The following is a 14,390-nucleotide window of genomic DNA, read 5'->3' as shown; positions in this document are numbered from 1 at the left end:
CAAAAAAGAGCTAGAGTCAATTTGGTTTGCAATAGCATTGTCTTCTAGTTTTTAAACTTTAAGCATGGATTTAGCTGCACCAAAACAGAGCACTACTCCACATTTCTCTGTTACATCTCTTTTCTGTAAGGGTTATTGAGAATTATTCCTTTTTCTGGTTCATCCCATTTTTCTGGCTTATCTGGTTCAGTTTCTTTTAACAATCACTTAGGCATGTTCATTTTGAGGACTGTACTTTATTTGGTGATTCTGTCTCTTTTCTGTTTGATTTTATGAGAAGCCATCCCATTCCAGGCACATCCAAACTCTCAGTTTGCTTTAAGTTATGATAAGAGGAAGCTGTATATCAAATTTAGTGCTCCTAGATCTTACCATTTAGTATCAAACAGACACATCTTCTAAAATATATAGAAGATATATTCATTATGGCACTAACATGGATTGCAGACCATCATAGTGTTCCTTCTATTTGCAGGTTACAGCCATTCACTACACATTCCAAACTTGTGTGTCTGTGTTTAGGTTGTTAAGTATTTGAGGAAATAGCCCGTCTCCTATGATGTGTTGGTACAATATCTACTACAGGAAGGCCTTAATTTAAGTTGGGGTATGTAGATATCGTAGTACAAATAATAAATAATTGTACTTATCAGTGAAGGCTTATCCATGAAAAGCTTTATAAGTCAGATGATTGAGCCAGATCAGAGCTGGAAAAGTAGGACATCTACAAATATAAATGAAATTAAAGAAAAGGTGACAAGAGGTACAGGAGTGTTTGAGAGGGAAAGGGAGAAGTGTGAATGAAGCCCCTGAAACTAGACAAACAGGGTGTAGAATTGGGAAGAATTAGTCACCAGTATGTATTGAAACTTCTCCCTCTTGTCTATTTCATTGCCAAACTGCCAAATCATGGTGCTGCAATCTTATCTCCAGCAATACTGTTTCCCTGGGTGATGTTCGGATGGACATTCAGAGCTTTTCTTGGGTGCTGTCAAGATAGTTCCTAGGCATATTATTTTCAAAGAGAAGCGTGCAGCTGCTGCCAGTGTTGCCATTGTAATACTCGGTAAACAACAGGTAAGTGCTGAATGTGCGGGACTGGGAGATGGGTTGGAAATGGGGGGGACTACGGACTATAATGGCAAGGAGAAAGGAGGGTCAGGGCACAACAGGGAGGCAAGATCAAATCAGTATCTTAGATGCCTATATACAAATGCGAGAAGTATGGGTAATAAGCAGGAAGAACTGGAATTGTTAACAAATAAATACAACTATGATATCATTGGTATTACAGAAACCTGGTGGGATGGGATGCATGATTGGCATGTTGGTATGGAAGGGTACGGCTTGCTCAGGAAGGACAGACAGGGAAAAAAGGGAGGAGGGATTGCCTTGTATATTAAAAATGTACACACTTGGACTGAAGTGGAGATGAACGTAGGAGATAGCTGTGTAGAGAGTCTCTGGGTTAAGCTAAAAGGGGTAAAAAATGAGGGTGATGTCATGCTAGGAGTCTACTACAGGCCTTTTTTAAACAATTAACAAAACTATCCAAAGCCCAAGATTTGGTGGTGATGGGGGACTTCAACTATCCAGACATATGTTGGGAAACTAACACAGCGGGGCACAGGCTATCCAATAAGTTTCTGGACTGCATTGGAGACAACTTTCTGTTTCAGAAGGTTGAAAAAGCTACCAGAGGAGAAGCTGTTCTGGATTTGATTTTAACAAATAGGGAGGAACTAGTTGAGAACTTGAAAGTGGAAGACAGTATGGGGGACAGTGATCATGAAATAATAGAGTTCATGATCTTAAGGAAAGGTAGAAGGGAGACCAGCACAATTGAGGTAATGGATTTCAGGAAGGCAGATTTTGATAAGCTCAGAGAACTTGTAGGTAAGGTCCCATGGGAAGCAAGACTGAAGGGAAAAACAACTGAGGAGAGTTGAAAGTATTTCAAAGGGGCGTTGTTAAGGGCCCAAAAGCAAACAATTCTGCTGTGTAGGAAAGATAGAAAATATGGCAGAAGACCAGCTCGGCTTAACAAGGAGATCTTGCATGATCTCAAAATAAAAAAGGAGTCATATAAAAAATGGAAACTAGGACAACTAACAAAGGATGAATATAGGCAAGCAACACGGGAATGCAGGGGCAAGATTAGAAAGGCAAAGGCACAAAATGAGATCAAACTAGCTACAGGCATAAAGGGAAACAAGAAGACCTTTTATAAATACATTAAAAGCAAGAGGAAGACCAAGGACAGGGTAGGCCCACTGCTCAGTGAGGAGGGAGAAGCAGTAACAGGAAACTTGGAAATGGCGGAGATGCTCAATGACTTCTTTGTTTTGGTCTTCACCGAGAAGTCTGGAGGTGTGCCTAACGTAGTGAATACAAGCAGAGAGAGGGTAAGTTTAGAAGATAGGATACACAAAGAACAAGTTAAAAATCACTTAGGAAAGTTAGATGTCAGCAAGTCACCAGGTCCTGATGAAATGCATCCCAGGATACTCAAGGAGCTGATAGAGGAGGTATCTGAGCCTTTAGCTATGATCTTTGAAAAATCATGGCAGACAGGGGAGATTCCAGAAGACTGGAAAAGGGCAAATATTGTGCCCATCTATAAAAAGGGGAATAAGAACAACACAGGAAACTACAGACCGGTCAGCTTAACGTCTGTCCCAGGGAAGATAATGGAGCAGGTAATTAAGGAAATCATATGCAAACACTTGGAAGGTAATAAAGTGATAGGGAATAGCCAGCATGGGTTTGTGAAGAGCAAGTCATGCCAAACTAATCTGATAGCTTTCTTTGATAGGATAACGAGCCTTGTGGATAAGGGAGAAGCGGTGGATGTCATATACCTAGACTTTAGTAAGGCATTTGATACGGTCTCGCATGATATTCTTATTGATAAACTAGGCAAATATAACTTAGATAGGGCCACGATAAGGTGGGTGCATAATTGGGTGGATAACCGTAGTCAGAGAGTTATTGTTAACGGTGCTAAATCCTGCTGGAAAGGGATAACAAGTGGAGTTCAGCAAGGGTCTGTTTTGGGACCCGTAATGTTCAATATCTTCATCAATGATGTAGATATTGGGATAGAGAGTATGCTTATTTAGTTTGCAGATAATACCAAACTGGGTGGGGTTGCAACTTCTTTGGAGGATAGGGACATAATTCAAAATGACCTTAGCAAGTTAGAGAAATGGTCAGAGGTAAACAGGATGAAGTTTAATAAAGAGAAATGCAAAGTGCTCCACTTAGGAAGGAACAATCAGTTCCATACATACAAGATGGGAAGCGACTGTCTAGGAAGGAGCATGGCGGAAAGGGATCTAGGGGTCATAGTGGACCACAAGTTGAATATGAGTCAACAGTGTGATGCTGTTGCAAAAAAAGCAAATATGATTCTAGGATGTATCAACAGGTGTGTTGTAAGCAAAACTCGTGAAGTCATTCTGCCGCTCTACTCTGCACTAGTTAGGCCTCAGCTGGAGTACTGTGTCCAGTTCTGGGCGCCACATTTTAAGAAAGATGTGGAGAAATTGGAAAGGGTACAGAGAAGAGTGACAAGAATGATTAAAGGTCTAGAGAACATGACCTATGAAGCCAGGCTTCATGAACTGGGCTTGTGTAGTTTGGAAAAAAGAAGATTAAGGGGGGTCATGATAGCGGTTTTCAAATATCTAAAAGGGTGTCACAAGGAGGAAGGAGAAAATTTGTTCCTTTTGGTTTCTGAGGACAGGACAAGGAGTAATGGGCTTAAAGTGCAGCAGGGGAGGTTTAGATTGGACATTAGGAAAAAATTCCTAACTGTCAGGGTGGTCAAATATTGGAATAAATTGCCAAGGGAGGTGGTGGAATCTCCCTCTCTGGAGATATTTAAGAACAGGTTAGATAGACATCTGTCAGGGATCGTGTAGACGGAGCTTGGTCCTGCCTTGAGGGCTGGGGGCTGGACTCGATGACCTCTCGAGGTCCCTTCCAGTCCTATGATTCTATGATTATACACCATTTGCTTTGCCTCTCTTACCAGCTCCATTATTTTTACTTTTAATTTTCTCCACTTAGAGCAAAACTTATGTCATTATTGCTAACCTGGCCATTGGCAAAACACAGCAGCACCAGCTGCAGTTTTACTGATCCCGAGATCCCCAACTGAATTTGTATCAAAACCTAGAAATCTGATTTACAAGGAAGCATTTAGATATATTGGTTTAAAGGAAAACTGCAGAGATTGGCTACAATAGCTTTGAGTAGTTAAATGAATATGTCTTCTTCATCCATCCTGCCAAATCTGAGGGTACATTTACACTACAAGTTTCTTTCGAAATAAGCTTTTCCAGAAGATATCTCCCAGAATAGCTTATTTTGAAATAGAGCAGCCACACTACAGGGAAGCCTCAAAATTCGTCTGAGGCAGACTCCTCTAATGTGGACACGCTATGTCGATTTAGAGCCCCAGGAGGCACTGGGGAGGAATAACTTTGGAATGGCCCTGGTGAGGAGCTATTTCAACATAGCAGCAGTGGAGCGTCTACATACACCCTCTTCTGAAAAATCTTTTTTTAGAAGAGGCCTTATTCCTAGTGGAATGAGGTTTACCAATGTCAGAAAAAGCTGTCCATTATTTCAACTTTCTGTCAAAATAACACAATTGCTGTGTAGACGCTAGTATTGTTTTTCTGGAATAACGGCTGTTATTCCAGAAAAACGGTGCAGTGTAGATGCACCCTGAGTATTTATCTAGCTCTCTTTGTGCTTATCAAAAAAACTGACAATGGTTAGATTGCGAATGTGCTGTTACAACTATGATGCTGACCAATACTGTTTCATCATGTCCTTGAACGCCCTTGTCTACTTGGCTATATCCATCTGTTGTCTCTTGTGTGTCTAGACTACTGGGTTTTGTCGACAAAAGTGGACTTTTGTTGCCAAAACTATACCTGCATCTACACTACCATCGAGTTCTGTCAACAGTAAGTCAACAGAACGTGGAAGTTTTGTCGATAGCAGTAAACTTTGTTCTACGAGGAATAAAGCTTTTTTTCAACAGAGTTATGTTGAAAAAAGGCACTATTGCATTCACACTGTGCTTTTTCAAAAGAGAGCATCTAGACTCTCTGTCGACAAAGCGGCTTGCTTGGTTGATAGAAATGGCTGTTGTCTAGATGCTCTTTTTCGACAGATGCTTTGTCGACAGTATCTGTCGACAAAAGCATGTAGTCTAGACGTACCCCTAAATTGTGAACTTTTTGGTGTAGGTACCAAAGCACCATCCTTTTGTTCTGTGATTGGTGTAGGATCAGGCCTTATAGTTGAGTGGTTCTGAACATGTACCTTGGGGATATGCAAAGGTCTTCCAGGGATTACATCAACTCATCTAGATATTTGCCTTGTTTTATAACAGGCTATATCAGGGTCATAGAATCATAGGATTGGAGAAGACCTCAGGAGGTCATTGAGTCCAACCCCCTGCTAAAAGTAGGACCAATCCCAACAAAATCATCCCATCCAGGGCTTTGTCAAGCTGGGACTTAAAAACCTATACAGATGGAGAACTAGGCAACCTTTGGCACATGATCCACATGGCAATCCTCTGGCAAGCTGAGAATGACCATCTGCAGGCATAACCTTCACAGCTCCTATTGGCTAGGAGTGGCAAACCATGGCCACTGGGACTGTGAGGGGGGAGGAGCTGCAGATGCTCAAAATAAACAAATTGTCTCATGGCCCACCAATGATTACCTGGACCGGCCATGTGCCAAAGGTTGCTGACCTCTGGGCTATATAAACATTGACCAGTGCAGTCAATACGAATTAAAATTTAATTCAGTGACTTGTTTATACTGCTCAGTATATGGAAATGCAAGCACAATATTTAGATTTCAATTGATTTATTTTATAATTACTGTATAGGGTACAAATGAGAAAGTCAGCAATTTTCAGTAATAGCGGTTCTATGGCACTTATATTTTTATGTCCGATTTTATAAGCAAGTTGTTTTAAAGTGTGGTGAAACTTGGGAATGGGGACACGAATAAGACCCCTGAAAGGCCTACAGTAGTCTGGAAAAGTGGAGGACCACTGCTACAGATCAACATTCTCTTAATTACATCGTATACACAAACAAGAGTGTTTCCTTTTGTCTCTGTAGTTTTCCTACATGTAGTAAAATAGCTTTAATTTAATTGGGAAAATGGATGTCCCAGTTCCCAGTATTTGTTTCCTAGATCTCTCTGATTTTACTTCCAGCTTTTCACACAACAGGAAATTACAGATAATGTAATGCGTTGAATGGTCTATGGTATTTTTAATGCAACCCAAACTGTTGTATATAGACTTCACATTCCAATGACACTTTTAGGATATTTCAAATGCTTGACTCCCTACCATGGAGTGCTGCATTTATATATACATACGAACAGACTTACCCAGCATTGCTCAGGTCCTTCAGGGCAGGGCCTTGGGGATGTGGGAGAGAGGAGATGAAGAAGACAGGGGGCAAGAGGCACGTCCTCTCCTCCCCAGACCTCTCTCCCACCCACCTGGGGCCTGTTCTCTCCCCGCTATGCCACCCCATCAGCAGCCAAGGGCCTGTTCTCCCCTCCCTACAGTGATGTGGCCAAGGGCAGGGGTAGCGTAAAGGATTTGGTGCAGGGGGGCTACTTACTCAATGTGCTGGCAGGCAAGATGGCAGAGGCCCAGCCCAGCTGGCCACACCCTTGGTGGTACAGCTGCCCTCAGTGGACAATCTGCAGGAGAGCTCTCCTCTGCGAGCTTGCTTCCCCCAGTGGCCACTCTTATATTGCATCCCTCCAAACAGAAGCTCCTCCTTTTGTAAGTTATGGAAAGGAGTCCTTTTTCTCATTTTCCCAGGGCTTCCAGTTCTCCTGGCACAACCAAACCCGACCGTGCTTTAAGTAAGGAGAAGAGGAAGCTGCACACCACATTTGGTGGACCCAGCTGGTTTACCTGGCTTTGCTACCCTTAACTCATTTACTTTTTGTTTTTCGGAAAACAAAGTGAAAAATGTCCATTCTTTATTTGAATCATTGCTCTGGGTTGGGGCTGGGGATGAAGAGTTCAGTATGCAGGCTCCCTCAGGAGGGAGGACAACCCCAACCCTCTCTCAATGCATCAGCTTGGGACCAGGTGAGAAGCACCTCTCCATGGCCACTGCAGCTCTATGGCACAGATGGGGGAGGGGTGCATGTCCCCCGGCTGGGACAGGTCCAGGTTCATCTGCCCCTGTGCTCCCCAGCTAGAGTGAGGAATGCAGCAAACTGTGCAATTTCTCCTTGCTCCTTGACTAAGGGGAACAGCTAGCAATGTTCCTGTATGAATCTGGGGGAAAGGGAAGGGTGAGTTTCAGCATCCCCCTCTCATCCTCACTAAAACATGCCTGGGGGGATGGGAAGCTCAGGGCTGTGTCAGTCCCGGACATGGGGGTGCGCCCCCAGCCAGCCCCTTTCACTTGCCTGGTGTATGGTTTTCTGAGAAGCATTCCCATTCTAGGCACAGCTAAACCCTTACCTTGCTCTAAGTTATGATACAAGGAAGGTGTCTAATGAATGTGGTGGTCCTAGCTCTTATCATTTAGGAGGAGTTGTTGGATAGACAGACAGACAGACAGACTCTCAAATATATAATAGATATGCATAATCAGGAGTGCACCAGCAGTATTAGAAACATAAAAGAAACATTTAAAATTAAATTGTGGTGGATCAGGAGTTAGAGAGGAGCTTCTATTCCCTTTGGGTACATTTGTAACATTTAATCTAATCATCATTCAGCAGTAGATACAATTCCAGCCTACATCAAAGTAACTAAAATACTGCTTTGATGGTTTAATAGTAGCTAGCAGGGTAATGACAGGTGGCCACAACTGCAATCCTAATTTGAAACAAGCTGCAATCTTGGTTAAAGACATATATACCTCTCTGGAATTCTTTGAAGCCTGTTTCTTTGAATGAACTGGGAAATACAACCAAACCCGGGACTACAGTAAATTTCAAGGGCTGTGCTCGACATCCTTTCTCCATTGACATGGCTGTTAGCAGCACATTATTCAACAGTGGCAATAATATTGTTGTTTGTTCAGCTCACATTTTATATTAGCTGAAGAAGATGAAAGAAAACTGTCATTGGGAAGAGTGTTACATAATACACCACAAATATATTAGCAAGCAGACACAGTACTTCGGAAACTGAGTCGTGATGAAAATAGTTTTCTTGTTATGGATTTCTCTAGCATGCTCTTTGTCATTAGGCATAGTGGATTTTCCTTAATAATGAGGGATATTCCTCATGAAGAATTTATGAAAAACCCTCTCAAACCTTATTGTGCTTATTTAAAAAAGCCCACATTACTTTGGAGTGGACCTAGCTCTATAGCAAGAAATATAAGCTGGACAAGGGAGCAAAAGGCTCATTACATAAGCTAGAAGGCATGCAGCCCAAGAGGACAATATGTGATGCAAATTGGTCAGGTAATGAATAGTTATTCAAAATTCCATAGGCTTGCCCAAGAGGTGAGATTTTCAAAATAAAGGTGGGTTCATTATATGCACCAGTCTTGGTAAGTGTGCTTGCAAACTCAGTGTTATGAACTGCACACATGGGTTTTGCATAGTTACAGTGAAGAGAGAGAGGACTGTCCAGAGGTGAGAGAATTAGTCTGGAATTCAGAAGAACAGGGTTTGCTTCCCTGCTGCCCCAAAGATTGCCTACGTATTCTCAAGCAAGGTGCTTAGTCTTTCTGTGGGTCAGTTCCCTATGTGACAAATGAAGATTTCACTTCCCTCATTCACAAGAGTGAAAAAGATTATGAATCACTCAGCTACCCCAGCAGTGGAGGTCATATAACCACTAATGCACAGTACTTCTGCTTACACCTGGCTGGAACTCAGGATTTCTGGTTGTTTACAAAATTCAATTATTCAAAATTGGGGTTTATTCTGATTATGAACAAAGCTCTACCACTTTTTTAAAAAAAATCATATACTCATAGGACTGGAAGGGACCTCCAGAGATCATCTAGTCCAGTTCCCCAAACTCATGGTAGGACGAAATATTATCTAAGACCATTCCTGGCGGGTGTTTATCTTACTTGCTTTTATAAATCTGCAGTGATAGAGATTCCACAACCTCCCTAGGCAATTTATTCCAGTGTTTGACCACCCAGGCAGTTAGGAAGTTTTTCTTAATGTCCAACCTAAACCTCCTCTGCTGCAATTTAAGCCCATTGCTTCTTGTCTTATACTAAGGAGAAAAATTTGTCTCCCTTCCTTGTCAAAATCTTAGGTACTTGAAAGTTGTTGTCATTTCCTTTTCTTGGTCTCTATTTTCTAGACTAAACAAACCCATTTTTCCCCCAACCTTCCCTCATAGGTCATGTTTTCTAGACCTTTAATAATTTGTGATGCTTTTTTCCAGACTTTTGTCAATTTGTCCACGTCTGTCTTGAAATGTAGCATCCAGAACTGGACACAATACCCCAGTTGAACCCTAGTCAGCACAGAGCGGAGTGGAAGAATAAATTCTTGTATCTTAGGCTATGTCTAGACTGCAAGTCTCTTTCAAAAGAGGTTTTTTTGAAAGATACTTTCAAAAAAGCCTCTTTCAAAAGAGTGTCTAGACTACAACCAGTACTTTCGAAAAAGCAAGCTGCTTTTTCGAAAGAGAGCACCCAGGAAGTCTGGATGCTCTCTTTCTAAAAAGCACAGTTTGCATTACATAACACCTTTTTTCGAAAGAGCACTTTTGAAAAAAGGCGTTCTTCCTCATAAAATGAGGGTTTCTGCAGTTGAAAAAACTGCCACATTCTTTTGATTTACTTTCAAAAGAACGCGGCAGCAGTCTAGACGCAGGTAAAGATTTTTTGAAAAAGGCCACTTTTTTTGAAAAATCCCTGTAGTCTAAACACTCTCTTAATGACAACACTCCTGCTAACAACACAATTTTTACTTTTTTTGGAACAGTGTTATACCATTGACTCCTATTTAGCTTGTGATCTAATATCAGCTCAACTTCCCTTGCCCCAGATACATTTTTCAAAACCTGAAAAGTATTCTCTTTGGCAACATCGACACATGGAATTTTTGTGATCGAGAATACTGTTGTGATAATTTCATGTTTAAATTAGGCAAAATTAAATTTGCTAGCACAATTTTCCAAACTGCACAAACAGATACATGCAAGGGCAGGAGTCTTCAAGCACTGTGTGCCACTCCTTTGTGCAGTCCGTTGCTTATTAGGGGCATAAGGCCTGATTTTTGTAAGGAAACAGCAATCTCTTTATTTTTGCAAGGATGGTTTTGCACCCTCCCCTCAAATCAGACAGATAAAGCTATATGAGGACTAATGAGCTGAACTGTGATACCCTAGATCCGTGGTGTCCAACATGCTAGCCACTAGCCACATGTAGCTATGTGGCTGCTTGAGTGTGGCTAGTTTTCTATAGCAGTAGCCACTATAGTGGCTTCTGCTTCAGAACTGGTTGGACACCATGGTCCTAGCTTATATACAGATACTCATGTTAGCACTTTGCAAGCTAATCCAAGTATAAATAGCAATGTAGCCATGAAAGCAATGGCAGTGGAGGCATGGCTGAGCCATGCTGAGTACATGCCCACTGGTTTCAGTCAGGCTTGTACTTGATAGCTGAGCAGTGCCTCCGTGGCTTCCGCATATTAGTACAGATACCTGGTGATGTACACTCATGTTAACTTGAGGAGAATTAGCGCGAGTATGTGCCAGACAAACAGGGAATAACCCCCCCCCCCCCACACACACACACCTTGTAGTGCAAGCATGGCCTAAGCCATCTTTTTGGGGGATTAGTTCAAAAGAAGCTATACCAGCAAGAAGGGGAGACAGAGAGAGTTCAGTGCATACTTTCTTCACTCCTCTTTCACACCCTAAAAGAAGCTGGGAGTGAGTGGGCAGAGAAAAGCATTCCTTTTTGCTTTGTAGATGCGGCTAATAGCAATGCAAGATGGGGGAGATGTTCTCTTCCCTCGGCACCACTGTTAGAGTGGGGTTGTATGGGGACTGCAACTGCCCTAATAAACATTTGTGAAAGAGTTTGGCAAGTGTCTTTTTATATTTCCCCTCCCCCATGAGTGCCATTAACCACTAGGGTAGAGTCTCATTTTCATGGGCCTAATGAATATTTAAATAAAATGTTGGGAGCAAACAGTGCTGCCAGATTTAACTAGTCCTTATTATGGCTGTTGAAGAATCATACTATGAATGGGTAGATTTTTTTTAAAAGTATAACAATTCAGTATTGTGGGAGGTTGGGGCAATGCCAAGAGAGAAAGAGAGATGTGTTGATTCACCATATGAAGACGTTATAGGTTGGAACTAAATACTTTCTTGTCAAGGTCATCACTGCGCAGTGAATGGGATCTACATGGATGGAATACTGTACTGTACTGATGTTGAACTAGGACTGCTCCATTCACCCATTAGGTTATTAGTGCCACAGTAGTTCCTAATTAATTCTGAACTCATCCTATCTTACAACAGCCTCTCATTAGCACAATGTGATGCTCCTTCAGGACTGGATCCTTCATGCTGTCTTCCTTCTCTATTGAGGACAGATATTCAAATAAGTTAACCAGTCTTAATTAGCCCACACAATTACTGTGATTGTGCAGCAGGCATAGGTGTCACCAGCCATTTCTGTTCACAGCTACTTGATTTGCATGCACAGTCCAAGTAACTCCGTGCATAAATTATGAATACACTTGTGATACAACATGTAAGAGCAGTTGGGTGGCTCATTTGTTTGAACAACTAGCTCTTGAAGTCTGTTTTTAAATACCTTGGAATAGTGTAGGTTAATTTAGGGACAGATTGTTTTTCACCTCTTTGAAGGCAGATAAAAAGGGGCAATGATTCAAGGAACTACTACCCTCTGCATGCACAAGGCTCCAGATACACTTACAAAGCTAGCGCACAAATACGAGCAATAGTGTAAGTAAGGCACTTTATAAATATACAGTTTTATTTACTGGCGCTCTTCAAATGGTTCTAAATAAATCTGAATTCATTAATACTTGTGGTGGAATTATGAATTGTATGACACCATCTGTATGTTAAAGTGCATTTAAATATAATTAAAGTTCAAGGAACTTTGTGCGGTAATACAAAAGACACTATACGAGTCTAAAACTGAGTGCCTTCTAAAAGAAAACATCTGGAAGCACCGAGACTTAAGTATTATTTTTGTTCTATTGACCAATTCCTACATTTCTCCTTGAAATATCAAACTATAGAATTTCAAAGTCCACAGAATGATTTGTCTGCTCCTAGGGGTGTACTTGTTCTCTGTCTTTATTTTGAATTGGCTGGTGCCCTTAACTGTTCCCAGAATGGTGTAAGGAATCATATAATCTGTCTTAATTTTTTTATAACAGCCATGCACAGTATGTGACGAAAGGCTGAAGGGCCTAGATTATGGGTGGGAGCTGTTCTATCATGCTTCATGCAATTGTGTGGTGAGAGAGGTGCTTTAAGACCCAAGAATGAGCTTCAATTTGGTTGAGTAACACACTCCTGAACTTCAGCTGTGACTCATTTAGTGTTCTTTGAAAAATGTAGTTTAATATTTATTCTGCTGCCCATGACTTATTAAATGTTCTGCTACTGTGACTATCATCACCTATTGTTAAGAACTTATAAATACTGGAGAAACATGACTTGTCAGGGCTGATTATTAAGTCTATATAAGTTGCCTACAACCTACCAAAGTAATACTAGCAACCAAACTAATATATATTTGACAACTCTTTTTTTTAGGGCCCCTGCTACTGTTTTTAGGAACAAATACTGTAGGAAATTGATACACTAATAACTTTAGTTTACAGGACTTATCTCTGCCAATTAATCTTTGCAAAATTTTGCTCGTCTTCCTTGAATGCTCAAGAAATTTTGATAGCATGTAGCTCTATATCTGCACTGCTTGAAAGAGCTTCATAATCTGCTGTTTTACACTATCTCTGCAGAAAGCCACTCAATTGCAAAGCAGTTATGTTTTAATGGTCTACAGATTTTATTTTGAAGGGTAAACATATTACCTCACTACTAGGAATGTGGTGATGCCTCTTCTTAATAGATGATTATACTAATTAGTGCAGTACAAAGGTTTTTTTCAAATGGAACCTGAAGTGCTATGAAACTTTGTTGTTTTACACAGGCATACCCATGAGGGTAGGCTAATGGAAGCAACATCTCAACTCATTCCCCAAACATTTGGCAACGTGAAAATGAGCCATATTGACATTTCTGAATTATTTTCTTTCCCCCCAACCAAATCAATTAACTAAAATAAACATAATTTTACTGATTTTGGTTGACCCATACTTTGCCTTTTTTTTTAAATAGCCAAAATTTACCCAGCTTTAATTCCATGCTAAAATATGAACTGTTTCTCTAAAATAAGAATAAAAGCTCCACAGACTATCCATCATAGTCACAATCCTAACTATGTGAATGAATTTATCATATGCAATAGAGATGTTTAGAAACACATGATAATCTCTCATTCTGTTTTATGTTGTTTTATGCTACATTTAAAAGCTGAAGACTGCAAACGCAGACCTTTGGAAACTTTTGGCTTCAGTAAAAAAAAAAAAGAACACTATTGAATGCAAAACATTAATGTAGTGCCAGAAAAATGACATACACCACGCAGATCTCCCTCCCTCAGATATTTTTTCACTTCCAAACTTCTGCTGGATGAAAAGGGGCAATGTATGACTCCTTTAAAAAGGCAAACCAGGATTTAAAGCAGCTGGAATTTCAGTCCAGGAAGTGTGTTCAAGGCTGATATTGGGAAAGCGACCATGTCCACCAATCAAAGTGTATCTCCTGTGTCCTTTACCATTTTTTAAATGTCAGTTGAAATGATTGGTTCAGTTGCTATTTAAAACAGATCAGCAACTTCGACTGGTGATACATGAATTCCTATGATCTCCAATGGATTTGCCCATATGAAAAAAATAAACCTAATGGAAGAGGAATTTTATCTGTTGTTCTTTCAGTTAGCTTTCCTATGCTGACTTGTCTGTGCTGATTTAATTTTATGGTTGCTAACACAAACTGCATTAAAAGAACTTTATTTAAGTTACAACGTAAAATGCTTAAAAGCTAGGAATTTGCAGAGCTTAAGTTGCCTGTGCAGCTGTATTTCTACCCCCTTGTTTGTCCATACTGTGTACTAAATGAAGCAGGGATCCTGTGGAAAAGAAGTGTGAGATCATGTTAGCAGAGACTACACAATAATGCATGCACACAAGGAGGCAGAATGAAGATTGCATGGGTAACCATAAACCTGGCATTTCTTAACTTTTGAATTCTTGACTTTACAACCTAAA

The 14,390-nt window shown here is 40.7% G+C and overlaps 1 long non-coding RNA gene across 3 annotated transcripts in view; it reads right to left on the bottom strand.

Moving 5' to 3' along the window:
- Positions 1–644: 644 nt before the first annotated feature.
- Positions 645–14,390, bottom strand: part of LOC142818789 (uncharacterized) — a 133,498-nt gene continuing 119,752 nt past the window's right edge. For all 3 annotated transcript variants that reach the window (XR_012896434.1, XR_012896437.1, XR_012896438.1), the window contains one exon: positions 645–724. This is a non-coding gene — a long non-coding RNA (uncharacterized LOC142818789). The remainder of the gene's footprint in view (positions 725–14,390) is intronic.

The sequence above is a fragment of the Pelodiscus sinensis genome, chromosome 18 (genome assembly GCF_049634645.1).
Source record: "Pelodiscus sinensis isolate JC-2024 chromosome 18, ASM4963464v1, whole genome shotgun sequence".
Taxonomy (NCBI): domain Eukaryota; kingdom Metazoa; phylum Chordata; order Testudines; family Trionychidae; genus Pelodiscus; species Pelodiscus sinensis.
This window is presented reverse-complemented; position numbering and strand designations above follow the sequence as displayed.